This window comes from Mobula birostris, chromosome 28 (genome assembly GCF_030028105.1).
Source record: "Mobula birostris isolate sMobBir1 chromosome 28, sMobBir1.hap1, whole genome shotgun sequence".
Classification (NCBI taxonomy): domain Eukaryota; kingdom Metazoa; phylum Chordata; class Chondrichthyes; order Myliobatiformes; family Myliobatidae; genus Mobula; species Mobula birostris.
This window is the reverse complement of record NC_092397.1, coordinates 31,068,708-31,084,822: the sequence shown is the minus strand read 5'-3', so window position 1 is coordinate 31,084,822 and position 16,115 is coordinate 31,068,708. Positions and strand designations below refer to the sequence as shown.

Genomic DNA, 16,115 nt, shown 5'->3' with positions numbered 1-16,115 from the left:
CTTGGGTATGGACTCCGAGACAGAGACTGGGCAAGGACCCAGAAGCTGGGACTTGACTCGGGTTCGTACTCCGGAACTAGGCGAGGACAGGACAAGGCTACAGGACAAGTACTAGCAACAGGACTGGACTTGACACTCCTTGTCAGGACAAGGGAACCCCAGCGCGGGACGAGGGAACCCCAGCACCGGGCTGGGAAGGTACTCCTGGGCTGGGCGAGACTCATGGACAAGGCGAAAACACAAAGCCCAGGCTTGGACAGGACAAGGTTCTTGAACGTAGCTAGAACTGCACGAGACCCCGAAGCCTTGAGTTGGTCGAGGAAGAGACAGCAACGCAAAACCTTGGTCGAGGGAGAGACAGGAACATGGACCACAGAACCGGGTCCCCTATTTCGAAACAGGACGTCGGGCCGGGACTCATATACAGAGCACAGAATATGACAAGACGGTTCCCAGCACAAGGCAGTGGCAGACGCCCGGAACTAACTAAAGAAGGCGTGGACACAAACAGTTCCTAACACGAGGTACAGGCAAACGGCCAGACCTACCTAAAGAAGGCGTGGATACAGAGGGTTCCCAACACTAGTTAGCGGCCAGAGGCCAGTCCCACCAACTAAAGGCGTGAACACAGAGGCAGTTCAAAAGAACGATAGACAGATCCTTATCTTGCACCGGCGATTAAATTTGAGAGCAGTGCAGGTGACCGTTACGTGCGAGGCAAGGCTTCAGACGAGGAAACGCGAGGCAAGGCTTCAGACGAGGCAACGGGATGCAAGGTTTCAGACGAGGAAAGGAGAGGCAAGGCATCAGACGAGGCAAAGAGAGGCAAGATTTAGGACGAAGCAAGGCGACGCAAGGCATTATACGAGTCAAGGCTTCAGGCGAGTCGAGACGAGTCAAGGCTTCAGGCGAGTCGAGACGAGTCAAGGCTTCAGGCGAGGCAAGGCGTGGCAATCCTTCATACGAGGCAGGGCGTGGCAAGGCTTCAGACGAGGCAATGCGAGGCAAGGGTTCAGGCGAGGCAACAGACGGGATTCAGTCAGGAGCAATCCAGCAGCCAGAGACTGAATCCTGAAGTTGTTTACGAGACCAGCTAAACGAGATTCAGCTGCCTCAACAGAAAGTGGGGAAAACCGGAATCCCTGGAATAAGGAACATGGACCGGACCGTGAACCGTGAACCGGAATGTGGATTTCAGGGACCGGACAATGACAGCATTCCCCGCTCAATGGGAGCCTTCAGGAGACCCAAAACGCTTCCCAGATTATTGATGACTTGAGTGGGTGGGGGTGGGGCATTCGACGGGAAAGAACCCAGGATAGCGAGTGTTAAACGGCAGTGTTTGTGTCGCTGGGTCCAAGTCTGGCTGGACTGTTCTGTCATGGTGGGGGTGATGGGAGCGGACCCAAATGCAAGACACAGACACTGAATTACTAAGAACTGGACATGGCTAGAGACTAGAGTTAGGGACGTGACTGGATGCAAACTAGGAGCTGGGACAAGAACACAGCCTTGGGCTAGGACTTGACTAGTTTACCGGAACCAGGACAAGGACCATCGAACTAGCAGCCTGGGCTTGGACTCCGAGTCAGAGACTGGTGACTGACCTAGAACCTGGGTCTTGACTCTGGCTCGGACCCTGAAACAAGGTGAGGACATGATGTGGCTACAGGACTGGACATGGTTGTGTTTTTTTTTTCGAGGCTTGGGTTTGGACTACGAGCCAGAAACTGGGCAACGACCCAGAACCTGGGACTTGACTCGGGCTCCGTCTCCAGAACTAGGCGAGGACAAGACGTGGCTACAGCTGAGGAGTAGCAACAGGACTGGAGATGAAACTCCCGGACAGGACAATGGAAACACAGCACAGGGCGAGGGACCCCCAACACCGGGCTGGGCAAGGTACTCCTGGGCTGGGAGAGACACATGGACACGACGAGAATACAAAGCCGAGGCTTGGACAGGACAAGGTTCTTGGACGTGGCTAGAACTGGACGAGATCCCGAAGCCTTGACTTGGTGGAGGAAGAGACCGGAACGCAGAGCCTTGGTCAAGGAAGAGACAGGAATATGGAACACAGAGCCGGGACCACAACCCCCCCCCCCCACCCCCACCTTGGAAACAGGACGTAGGGCCGGGACTGAAACACAGAACACAAAATATGACAGGACGGTTCCCAACACAAGGCAGCGTCAGACTGCCTGACCTACCTTGCGAAGGCGTGGACATAGAAAATTCAAAACAACGATAGACAGTTCCTTACCTTGCTCCGGCGATTGAACTTGACATCGGTGCAGGCGAGGCAGAGCTTCAAACGAGGCAAGCGAGGCAAGGCTTCAGACGAGGCAAGCGAGGCGAGGCAAGGCTTCAGACGAGGCAAGCGAGGCGAGGCAAGGCAAGGAGAGGCAGGGCTTCTGGCGGGTCAAAGAAGGAAGGGGAACAGAAGGGATTCACATAGCGGGTATGGACAGGAACAATCCAGCAGCCAGAGGCTCAATCCTGAAGCTATTTATGAGACCAGCCAAACGAGAATCAGCTGTCTCAACAGAAACTGAGGAATACCGGAAAACTTGCAATAAGGTACAGGCAGCGGACCGTGAACCGGAATGTAGATTACACAGACCGGACCATGACTAAATTAACTGTTTCCTGGAGACCAGACTGACTGTTTCAGATCATTAGTGGACCCAGGATCATTGGGGGATACACTAGAACATTCAACCCATCAATTCTATAGTGCGGAGCATCAAGTCTATAGTACAGCATTCCCACTGTCCCATTCCCAGTTCTCTTCCTATGATCTGCAGGTTACTTCTTCGGAAGGACCTGTCCACTTCATCTTTGAACAATTTGATTGGCTGTTCTCATCACCCCTGCAGGCAGTGTGTCCCAGATGAGAACAACAATCAGTGTAAAAATAAGAATTTCATTACATGCTCCTTTGATCCTTTGCCCATTCTTCTCAAATCATTGAATAATTTACAGTGAACAGAACAGCACAGGATCACTCCCCTCAGCTCACTGTGTGTGTGTTGACCATGATGTGAGTTCGATCTGTATGTTTGCCCGCATGTGGTCTGTGTCCCCCAGTGGACTAAATCCCCGAAAGTATTTACCCACCTTAATACACTTTGAGAGACCCAACAACACCTCCAGCTTAGGATCAACACGCCCGAGAATGTCACCATACCCGCTTCCCGATCTCGCTTTCCTCCAGATCCTTCTCCTTAATGAATAACAATGAATTCAATGTATTCATTTTGTACCTCGCAGTACAGTAATCAAAATAATACGTATCATCCATTAAACAAGCCGATCTCAGTTTAAGAGAGCACCACAGATCCGACAATGTCACACAGCCTGATTTCTCTCTCTTTCTCTCTCTCTCTCTCTCTCTCTCTCTCTCTCTCTTTCTCTCTTTGTATCTCAAGCCAGTCGTTTTCTCGTTCACTTTTAGTCATCCTGCAACTATTGTTCTTCCAATTTCGAGTACTATTTTTATTATTTTACCGGTCTTGACATTCTATTGATGGATAACACATTACTTTCCAATTGTCTTTTGAACTTTGTCAAATGTAAAACGTGTTTAAAAGACGACTGCATCAGAAACACCAAACACAAAATGCTAGAGGAACTCAGCAGAATTCTAGTGTGTTCCCTTGGATTTCCAGCATCTGCAGGTTTTCTCGTGTTTCGACATTGGAAACGTGGTCAATTGATCGTTTCCATCCCGACCTTTTTCTCTATTGTATCCTTATTGACCAGGATGAAGCTGAATGACTGAAGGACAGATCAAAATGGGAAACTACAGAGAAAGGTAGGTGTCGGACAGCGTCGCTAGTCTTCATTGAATACTGATTAATTAGACAACAAAAATGAAATCTCTATATATAGCTGCTCCGTGACAAGGTTCGGTCTTTGTAATTAAAGCTACCGGCCTATTTCCACCAGAGACACTACTGAGGTGATGCCAAAGAATTTTCATGTAGACAGTATCTGTACACCAGAGACAATGGTGTTGAATCAAATTGTTTGTTCAAGTAACTGTAACTGAGAAAGTTAGTGAGGAGTATAACCGTATCTCTGGAGACTGAGCCTCTGTATAAATCAGGGTTGATGTGAAGCAGCAGCTCAGTGTCTGCCGGAGCAGTGAATTCAGGAGCAACAGGAATCACAGATTCTCATGAAATGGTCTATCCGGTCATCTGGCGGATACGAGACCTTTACTATCCTATTATTTCAGCCTTTGGAATACCCGGTAAGTCGCAGTGTCAGGGGCTGTTTGTGGGAAATAAAGTTTATTTCTAATGCTGTGATTGTTCCTGTCACTGCCAGATACCAGTCCCAGTATTCCGCATTTCAGGTTTGGATTGGAAACACCGGGACTATGGATTCTGGGATCAGGATCTAAAACAAACGGCTGCAGGAACTCAGGGAATCCGCCAAACTCTGTGGAACTGAGTGGGTCAGGCAGCGTTCTACCAGCGGTTTGTGATCCATAATGGGCTGTTCGGGTTTCTGTATTTTTGGTCTTGTAGCAGCTGCACTGAATTTGCAAATATTGTGTTGAAACAGCCCGCGGACATTCAACCAATTGATTGATTGTCCATATTTGTAAATGAGCGATTGACTGAGTTAGGTGCGATGTTCAATCCATCGACTGGCAGTAACACTTTAGCAAATGTCAGGAGTTCCATGATGTCGATTTTTAATAACTTTGTGCAATATAACTGAACTGAATATAACTGACGGATAACACAATGAAATATTTGTTGAGCAGATTATCACAAGCGACGTGGTACTTCACAGTTATCCATACTGTGAAATGTATTCTATTATATCTACATCTGACACCGTTACAGACATCTGACTGCGGCATCGAGTTTGCCGCTGGACATTGAATTCCTCTCTCATGCTTATCTGCGATGGATTCAGTGGGAGGAATCATGACTGTCGTGATGTTGTGTCAGAAATCAGTCAATGTTCTGTTGTAAAGTGAGTGAGAAGGCAAAAGCTGGAATAGGAAACAAACTCGGGGAATGCTGGAAACACTAAACGCCAAGCAGATTGTACAGGAAAAGAAACCAGTTAACACACGTGTCTGGGGTTTATCCGAGAACAGGTCTGAGGAGAGATATTTTACCAGTTTTTTCCCCCACATATTCCGTTTTATCTGAATGAGTGTTTCCAGCATTTCTTGTTTTTGTTCTGTCCTTCGGCAGTTCTGTCCCTTACAGGGATCGCCATGGAAGTTGATGATTGTCTAATGGAAGAATCCTGTCATCAGTGTCCGAACGAGACGCGGAAGGCACCGGCAGAAAATGTTCCATTCAGTATTGACTCAGAGGAGGTGGTTACCTAGTTTAAGCTTTCCTCTGGCATTTCATATTTTGGTCATCAGTAAGTAATCCGTATTCAAATTATTTTACTGTGTAAAGTCATTCTATGTCTCCGCCAGCTCTGCGCCCTCTCTCGAGCCTCCCACCACTAAATCCAAGAATTAAGTGGAAACATTACAGGATCCGCTCAACTGCAGAAGTGGCTTTTGTTTGGATTTTCTCAAACTGCTCTTCCCTGCCTCTCTTCCAGCGAACTTGGTGGCGATTGTGATCCTGTCCCGGGGAAAGTGCGGTCTCTCCAAATGTGTCACTCTGTACCTTGTGGGAATGGCAGCGGCCGATCTCCTGGTCGTTATTTCGAATCCGCTGCTGAAGCGGACTGTTGGGATTTATTTTCCCCGGTCATTCCTGCTCATCACTGCTGTGTGCAGACCCGTCACGTGGTTGATGTTTGCGAGCACTGCGACCTCAGTCTGGCTGACTGTCGCTTTCACCGTCGATCGATTTGTGGCTATTTGCTGTGAGAAGCTGAAAACAAAATATTGCACCGAGAGAACGGCGGCTGTGGTTATCGGGACAGTGAGTGTGCTGGCCTGTTTGGAGACTGTCCCCTGGGGCTTTGTGTACGAGTCTGGAGAAACAATTGATGCTGTTTCCTGGTATTGTATTTTAACAACGAGCTTCACAAACTCTCCCTCATGGTCCGCATTTGTGATTTTTCACCGCATATTCTACCCTTGCATCCCTTTCATTCTGATGTTGCTGTTCAATATTCTGACTGTCAGACGGATTCTAGCGGCCAGTCGAGCCCGCAGGGGGCTCCGGGGACAAAAGAGTGGAGAGAATGACAAGGACCGGGAGATGGAGAACCGACGCAAATCCATCGTTTTGCTCTTCAGCATAACCGGTAGTTTCATATTGTTGTGGGGAACAATGGTGGTATTTTCCATCTATAGTCGGATTACAAGGAGTTTTGTTCATTCTGTCAGGGATCCCCGTTACGTCACAGGCCAAACATCGACAATGCTGCAGATTCTCAGTTCCTGCACCAACACGTGTATTTACGCCCTGACTCAGAGCAAATTCCGAGAAGAACTAAAGAATGCGGTGAAATACCCACTGAATCTGATTTTGAAACTCACGAAACGCTAGAAATAAACGCTGTAAAGTATTACAATTTAGCTGCCTTCGTACGCCCTATTCTAGCTCCCCACTTATGGGTAAATGGAGACAATGTGATGAACAGAGTTACAAAACAAACATGAGAACATCTGCAGATGGTCGCAATACGAAACAACAAACACAAAATCAGATCCTGATGAAGGGTCTCACACAAAATGCTGGAGGAACTCAGCAGGTCTGGCAGCATCTACGGAAAAGAATAAATCGTCAACGTTTCAGACCGACATCCTTCATCAGAAACCTGTCAACACTTCATTATTTTCCATTTTGTGTGTGTTGCTTACAGTGACAAGACAGCTGTTTAAAGCTGATAACGACGGCATCACTGGCCTCACCTTCCCAAAAAATCCCCTTTGCATCTCACGTCGCGCCGTGTTAAATTGACGCTGGAGACGAACCTGTTTTCCCCGCTTCCCGGTTCTGACAAAACTGCCTGACCTTGGAGAATATTTTCGTCTGTATCAACCACTCGTGCTTCCGTCACAACCCGTCTTTTCCTTCACCCTGTTTCCTCCTCCTTCTCTATCTGGAGGTTTCCCTTCTTATTGCCACCTTGAATTGTCTTTTGTAACAGATTTCTCGTTTTACAATTGAAGAGAAATACCATTACCTTCACTTGTAGCTCTGTGAGGAAAAAAAAGGATAGAAAAAGAGAGAGAGAGAAGGAGAGAGAGAGAGAGAGCGCGCGAATTGGCAGAGAGAGGGGACGGAAGACAGAGAAAATGGAGAGAGAGAGGGCAAAAGATAGAGATAAAGAGAGCGAATGAGACACAATGAAGGAGTGAGCGTGAGAAGGAGACAGCACCAAGTTTGACGGTGGGAAGGAGAGAAAGTGAATGAGACTTCGCGAGGAAGAGAGCACAAGGTAGAGAGCCTGAGAGAGAGGGCGCGAGAGTGAGCACGAGGGTGAGAGCGTGCGCGAGGATGAGCGCGAAGTAAAGCGAGAAAAACACTCTTCGCGTTCGAAGAGAAGGGTGGGAAGGGGAGAGTGAGAGAGAAAGAGAAAGAGAAAGAGAGAGAGAGGAGAGAGAGAGAGAGCGAATGAGACTGTGAAGGAGTGAGCACGAGAAGGAGACAGCTCGAAGTCTGAGGTGCGAAGGATAGTGAGTGAATGAGACATCGCGAGTAAGAGGGTGCAAGGGAGAGCGCACGAGGGACAGGGCGTGAGCGAACGGGAGGGACAGAACAGGCTGCATGACATTGTCGGATCTCTGTTTCCATCGAACACTGAGATCGGCTTGTGTGTGTGATGGATGATCAGAGTTATTTTGATTCATGTACTGCTACTATTGTAGATATTTGTTTATCTTTCTGTACTAAAACCGTGCGTGTTCTGATAAAGTGGTTTGTTTTCACACGTGTGCAGTCTCCTTTGTTTGCGAACGGTTATGTAAATAACCTGAGCTGAATCAAAAATGAATACTGAATAAATTATAACACAATTTTCCTTACAAAGAGGCTATTACATAAGTTCATGAATTTCCAAGAAATAGAATGATATGAATCACATGCAGCAAACTCTTTAGCCGAGGAGGTACAGGGTGGAATATCTGTGGAAATGAGTGAGATTGCAGGAAAGTGCGTTACCTTCACCAAGGATGTCCGTGAGAAGGTACAGACCGTTCTCAAAGGGTAGGATGAGCAGCCAGATGTCATGGTGCTTATTAGAACGAACAACAGAGAGAAATCTTCCTGCAAGGAAAAGTTAGAGAGGTGAGCAGTAATTTAAAAAATAAAATCTCTGGGGTGGTGATTTCGGGATTACTTTCGATGCCACATGCTTGCGACGTAAGGGATCAAATGTTGGTGAAATTAAATGTGTGGCTAACCATCTGGGTCAGGAGGAAAGGCATCGGGAACGCTCATCATTAGGCTCTGTTTTACAGGGAGGATGGATTACACTGAAGGGTAAATCATATTCTCACAGGGAATCCTGCTGGAGCCATCCTGATGATTTTGATCATGTTGCCTGTGGAGAGTATGTTGGTATCCACAGCTACAGGTCAGGAGGTTGCATTGGTGGAAGGTAGAGATGAGGTCAAAGAACGCATAAAGGCAGTCAAGATGGGGTCACCTTAGTGAGCACAGTGGCACCGAAAGGAAAAAAAAAGTGAGTTTATTTCAGTGTAGAGTGTAAAACAGGTCAGACAGACGTACCTAGATCCTGCATTTATACACGGCACAGTGATTCAACCATTACAGAGATCTGGTTGAGAGAAGGTTTGGACTGGTATCGAAACATTCCAGGATTTAGATGATTCAGAGAGTCCAGAGGGAGCTAAAAGAGATTGGGGAGCTGCACTGCTGATCAGACAGAATGTCACAAGTTCGACTTCATCCCGGAAGCTCAACCAGTAAGACAATGTGGAGGGACTCAGGAATAAGAAAAGTGTAATACTCTAAGCCTTATAATAACCAGTAAGAGAGGCAAACAGATATGTCTGCAGATTATTGACTGATGTAGATGGTTCACCAGGGAGGGGACATGAGATACTGTGGGAAATGAGCCTAGCGAGATGACTGGGGTTTCATTGAGATAGATTTACAGATTATAATTCTGGAGGGTTTCCAGTGGTTATTGAGAAGGATAAGTCTGAACCTGCAGGTGGACGAATCAGAATCAGGTTTATTATCAACGGCATGTGACGTGAAATTTGTTAATTAGTAGTAATAGTTTAAGGTATAACATAATGTCGAAAAAAAAGAGAATAATAAATAAATAATATATAAACAACAGTATACATATATTGAAAAGATTAGAAATTGTGCCAAACATCCCCAGAAATACTATATATTAATACAAGTCAGATAGTCTCCAGGGTTCAATGTCAATTTAGGAATCGGATGGCAGAGGGGAATAAGCTATTACTGAACCACTGAGTGTGTGCCTTCATGTTTCTGTATCTCCAACCTGATGGTAACAGTGAGAAAGGAGCAGGCCTTAGGTGCTGAAGGTCCTTAATCATGTATACTGCCGCTCTGAGACACTGTTCCTTGGATACTTTGTAGGCTTGTTCACAAGATGGAGCTGACTAAGTGTACAACCATCTGCAGCTTCGTTCGGTCCTGTGCAGTAGCCCTCCATACCAGACAGTGAAGCAGCCTGTCAAAATACTCTTCACGGTACATCAATTCATGTTTCTGAGTGTATTTGTGGACATAACAAATCTCTTCAAACTCTAACGAAGTATAGCTGCTAATTCGCTGGTATTTAATTGAATTCATTCTACCCTCTACCAGTGAAATCTTCCCCGTGCCACTGGCTGCAACACAAGCCCGAAGCACGATCGATCCATCCCCGTGCTTAAAAGTTGGGGAGGGGTTCTTTTCATGAAATACTTCACCCTTTTTTCTCCAAACATACATTTTTTTGTGGCCAGAAAGTTCTATTTTAACTTCATCAGTTCACAGGACCTGTTTCCAAAATGCATCAGACTTGTTTAGATGTTCTTTTGAATATTTTTAATATACGTTTTGGCCGCTAAGAGAGGGAAAACTCTGATTTCAAACTCCGCTGCCTTGCGGCCATACCCACTCATGGGAAAGGCTTCGGGAGTAAACCCTGAGGACAAATCCGGAGCTGGAGTCCCTAAGGCAGCCCGACGTTGCCTTCAACATCGATCTGGAAACTCCTGCTACGACATTAGTGCCAAGCTGCATCGGCCCTTGCCCTTCCCTTGGACAGCATCGGTATCGTGGAGAGGGGAGACTTGCTGCATTGGCAACTGCCGGCCTTCCATATAACTTTGCCTAGGCCTACGGCCTGGAGAGGAGAAGCAAGACTTTACAGGTGCAAATCCATGATCTTGCGAGACTAACAGGTGCCACTGATGGTATTGGGCCTGAGCCTGGTTTCGCTTTATGTGCAGATGATGGGGTCTGTGGAAAAGGGATTGCAATACTGCCTATGCGTTAGGGTTTGTACACGCAGTGTTAAAAGCAACGGAAGAATAGTCTTTGGACTGAGTTTTAAATTATTTGTGTCTAAATCGAAATGTGTGGGTTTTACTCGGAAGCATGGTCCGGATTATATTCACTTTACTGTGTATGAGTGTTTGCTGTCGAGTGTTCCTGTATTTAAATATTTCGGGCTTTGGCTGATGTGGAGAGCAAGTATATAGTGATTGTAGGACAAACGTAAGTAGATCAGTAACTTTATGCTCTCTGAGGCTGGATAGGACTGTGACTCTTCCAGGGTGTTCTGTTGACAATTTATTGTCCTTTAGTACAGGTTGTTTAATTCATAGAGAGGCAGCTCATTCAGTTTTATATAGGTTGGATGTTCTACAGACCACTGCACCGTGAATCTGTAATGGAGCGTTCCGGACCACAGCTAGAGATGCATCGGAGATTAAACAAGGCGAGATGTCTCTTGACCTGTCGAGAGAAAATATGAGCCTTGCAAACTGGACTTGCTCAATAGAGTGAGGACGTCACATCTGACTAATTCTGTTTTAATGGGTTGTTGGGGATATACCGGCAGAGCTGATAAATGCTTTCTGCAGACACTTAGAGAGTAAGTGTGGGAGTATGGTCTTGGGGATTTGTGGACAAGTGGCCTGGCCAGGAGGTCCATCATGGACATTTCCAGATGTGGAAATAGATTTGAGATTTCTAGAGGATCAACAACCTCTTGTAGGGGTGAGAGAGTGTCTGATCATTTACGGCAGCAGCATTATTTTCTATTTCCCTATCTTTATAGATTGTTCTAAAAGCCCAGTTAGTAACCGGGTGGGTTATTTATCGCCTGGTTTAATGTTGTGGTGTGTAAATGTTGTCTGTCTATACAGCAGAATTTATGGCTATTATCATTAGTCTGAAATGGGTTGAACAAGTTAAGTCAAACAGAGTTGTGATCTGCCCAGACACTGCCTCGGTGCTGCAGAGTTTGGAATCGAAATCTTCAAGGAGACCATAGTTGATCTGTTGATGGAAGTGTATTATGATCTATATGCTCTGATGTGTGTGGCAAGAAAATAGAACACAGAACACAGAAATTTACAGCGCATTACAGGCCCTTCGGCTCACAATATTGTGCCGACCATGTAACTTACTCTGTAAACTGCTTAGAATATGCCTAGCGCATAACCCTCTATTCGTCTAAGCTCCATGTACCTATCGGTCATACGGGTTTGCACTCCTCTTTGGCACTTGTTGGGTAGTATGGGAATGTGTCGTGTTTTTTTTTGTAATATCCCAGAGACGGTGGAACATGTGATCATGATGTGCCACAGATATTCTTTGGAACGCTGGAAGATGTTTAGGCATTTAATGGGTCGAGCTGGGGTGCGGAATTTGCAGGATATACTGGTACCTCAGGCCCCGATGGTTACGTCGTGTAGGACTCTGGTGAACGTTTTAGTTAAAATAGATTTGGGAGGTCGCATCTGATCCCCACCAAGCGTCCCCTCATACTCCATTACAGTAGGTGGTGCTAATGCACCTGATGGGAGAAAGTAGGAGCAGAGTGAAACAAGTTCGGGACGGCGTCCCCTGCTACCCTGCAGACGTCGCCATTGCAGTCAGTCCCTGCGCACTGCTTCAGTGTCCTGGTGCCCCGTCATTGAGAGCCCATTGGGGGCTCCCTCAGCACACGTAGATCAGTGTGATAGGAATAAGGTCCGGCTCCGCCTTCTCCAGGACAGCTGGGAAACGGCAAACACCTTCGTCTCCGCTGCTGAGGCCCACATGGGGATCTTTGTGTTTGTCATCGCGATATGATGAAAACTTATCCCCCTATAATATAGTTTTTTCTCCGACCAAATGCCCCATAGATTTCAGAGTGAAAGGTCACCGAGCAAAACATTGGCTCTGTTTCTCCTTTCACAGATGCTGAGTATTTCCAGCAGTTTCTGCTTCTAGTTCAGGATCATTTCTGTTTGCCTGACTCTGGATCACTTCTAGTCCTGTCACATGTGAACATAGTAGTTGTGGCAGAGTTGTTAATGCGATAGATAACAAATCGATTGTGTTGTCTCTGCATAGTTTTCAATCCTGACGAATTACCTGCCTCTTCTTTTTTTGTTTTATATTCTTCGTGACTCTCTGATCCGTCTCACGGACACGGATTGTGAAAGAACCGGTGCAAACACCAATATCTGGTCACCGTTTCTAAACCCAGGAAGAGCCGATTTATTCCAGTTTCTTTCAGGATGTCTCTGTGGCGCAATCGATCAGAGCCTTGCGCGTTACCGGAACATCAGTGGTCGAGGGCACTCATAGTCTCCGGAAATACTGCAGCTTTTGTTGTCTGTTGTGTGTTTCATTCATTAAAAGTGATAACCACATATATAAAATAGAATACTACCTTTCTTTGCATGCACTTTGCCATGAAATGAATGGATAGAACATGGAATATGAAACCAATACAAACTCTCATTTGGCACCAGTATATCTAACGTTTGTCTTGCAACCATTACATGTTGCGGTGGTTCCTTCGGACACCAGCTCCTCTCTGCCCTCTGGTGGCAGGTGACTCGAACACAAGACCCAGCTCCTCTGTGCCGTCTGCTGGCAGATGGCTATAACAGAAAACCCAGCTCCTCTGTGCCCTCTGGTGGCAGATGGATGTAACACAAGACACAGCCCCCAGCATCACATCCCCCAGCATCACATCCCCCACCATGCCCTTTGTGGCAAGTGGCTGATTTATTGACCCCGCTGACTCTGTTTGTGTCACTTTCCGACCAAGGTGTCTGGATGTTTCGTTCACATTACCGTGCAAGATGGATAAACCCACAACCTGACATCCTCACGACATGGTTGACGGCATTCCCGACTGCAGGGAACAATGTTTATTCGGGTAGCTGATGATCATTCCGTTTCAGTCTGCAAGAATGTGACAAGTGATTTCCTATTTAAATATTTTCTCTTTAATTTGGCTTGGATGCGAATTTCCAAAAATGTTCTGTTCCTATTCAGGACTAATGTGCAGTCTTGTGTTTGGTGAAATATTTGCTTCTTCCGCCTTTACATCGGCCTCTTAAACTGATACACTGATTTTATTTTTTTTTGAAAAAAAAACTGCTGTTTTTCTTTGCCTTAAACTCCTTAAATTTCACAAGTCAGTGGTGCGGGTCCGTCAGACAGTCACGTCCCCTTTTCTCCCCGACGCAGCTCCCCACAATGTGAATAAATCGAGGAGAGATCAGACATATCTTCATATACAAAAAGGATCAATGGTGGTGCGTAGTGATCGAGAAGAGAAACTGAGGTTAGGTGAGTGACCAGGATGGAAATGAATGGCGGAAATGGCTCGAAAAGCCGAATAGCCTATTCCGACTTCTATTGTCCAGCTTCCAACATCCAACCTTTGTGATCAGAGTCTCAGACAGAAGAGATCATCGTTTATTTGACACTGGTGATGTAGCTCAGTGGAGGAGCGCATGTGTGAACTCCAGGGTAAAAACCCCGAATTTCCACATTGTTGTTTGTGAAGTTTGAAATCTGAGCGGAGAATCCCAGATGAAGAAATTTCCTGCACTATCGTTGACCTTTCATTGCCGTCGTAAAGGCGCCGCGTTAATCCTGTAACCCGTGGGATAGTTAAGAATGACTCCTTGCTGCATATCAGTCCTCCGTAGGGAAATTCTAAAAACACTCTCACTTTTAAGGAAGGGACGAAAGCTCGGCCGTGGTGTTCTGAACATTACAGCAACAACTACAGTTCTCATTGAAACCTACTGAATGTTGAAGAGCCAAGATTATGTGGACGTGGAGAAGATGATTCCTATGGTGGGGGAGTCCAGAACTAGAGGGAACAGCCTCAAAATTGAGGGGCGACCTTTTAGAGTGAGGTAAGGAGAATTTTGTTTTTAGCCAGAGAGTAACAAATCTGTGGAACGCTCAGCCGCAGACTGCGGTGGAGGCAAGAGTATGGGGTTGAGTGGGATCCGGGATCAGCCGGGATGGAATGGCGGAGCAGACTCGATGAGCTGAATGACCGATTTCTGCTCCTATGTCTTATGGTCTTATAGTCTAACTAACTCCCGATGAAGGGATGGTTTGAGGTCTGTGATTGTGATGCGGAAACTAAGTCAGCATCTAAACCCGCGAGTTCCGTTCACAGGGAGACCAGGTGAACTTCTGGTTCAACTTGGAAATCCAACATTCATTCAATGATCAGGACAGGATTAGAACTTCAATGGGACGTCGGGATTGAACGTAGTGATTCCCTAGTGTGGCTCAAAATGTCGTTATTGATAAGAAACCCCACAAGACTGATGAATTGCCCATGTTAACAATTAAATCAGATAAACCACATTCACTGGCAAATATCGGGAACGAGGTGAAAGATGGGGTAAAGCATAAACCACAAGGAGAGAATAACAGGGTGGTCCAGAACGTAAGGAAGAAAGAAACGAAAGTGGAGACAGAATTAACGACCGAAAATGATGTAAGTGGTTAGGAATAAGGGGGAAAGATGGAATTGATGCAACATGGACAGACACAGAGTGAGACCCAGACAAATACAGACATAGACACAGACCCAGACATATACAGACACAGACACAGACCCAGACATATACAGACACAGACACAGACCTAGACATGTACAGATACAGACAAGACCTAAACATATACGCACAGACACAGACATAAACAGAAACAGACACAGACATACAGACACAAACCCAGACATGTACAGACATAGACAAGACATAAACAGATACAGGCACCGACACAAACATAGACAGACACAGACACAGACACAGACTGAAATATAGACCCAGACATATACAGTTACGCAAAGACACACACCCATACCAACACACACAAACGCAAACACACACAGAATGATACGCGCGCATACACAAACAAACGCAAGTAGTTGCACGTCATTCATGGGAGAGCAATGTTGTTTATTTCCATAGCAGAGTGGCGCAGCGGAAGCGTGCTGGGCCCATAACCCAGAGGTCGATGGATCGAAACCATCCTCTGCTATCTCAACTGCTAACAACACAAATTTTCCGTCAGTGCGCTTTAAAACACAAGGCCATCCCATCATTGGTAGATGCAAGGCTGGACAGTACTTTTATATGTTATCCTTTTTAATTTTTGAGCAGGTTTCTGTTTGGTTGGAAAGATTAACCGATTGTGTATTGAGGTATCTTAATGTCATCTATTCTCTGCGGAATCTTGTATAAAAACAGAAAAATGCTGAAAACACGCAATGGGTAGGCAACATTCGCAGAAATAAGAGATTTGCTGTTTCCGGTGGATGCCCGTTCGTCCCAACTGGAAAAGAGAAAAAATAAACAAAATGCTGGAGGAATTTAGCAGGCCAGGCGGCATCTACGGAAAAGAGTACACCCGACGTTTCCGGCCGAGACCCTTCATCAGGACTGAAGAAAAAGATGAGAAGCCCTTGCAGAGCAGCTTCTCTCTCTGTCTCTCTCTCTCTCTCTCTCGATTTTAAAACCTATCTCTCTCTCTCTCCGTCTCTCTCTGTCTCTGTCTCTCTCTCTGTCTCTCTCTCTGTCTCTCTCTCTCTCTCTCTCTCTCTCTCTCTCTCTCTCTCTCTCTCTCTCTTCCAAACCGTTCCCTGCATCGATTACTCAGACAATAAATCCTGCTGGGGAATGCTCTTCATCC

At 46.2% G+C, this 16,115-nt stretch overlaps 1 non-coding gene across 1 annotated transcript; it reads left to right on the top strand.

The window, feature by feature from the left end:
- Positions 1-15,392: 15,392 nt before the first annotated feature.
- Positions 15,393-15,464, top strand: trnam-cau (transfer RNA methionine (anticodon CAU)). Its single transcript has one exon. It is a non-coding gene; the product is annotated as a tRNA-Met (tRNA).
- The last annotated feature ends 651 nt before the right edge of the window (positions 15,465-16,115 follow it).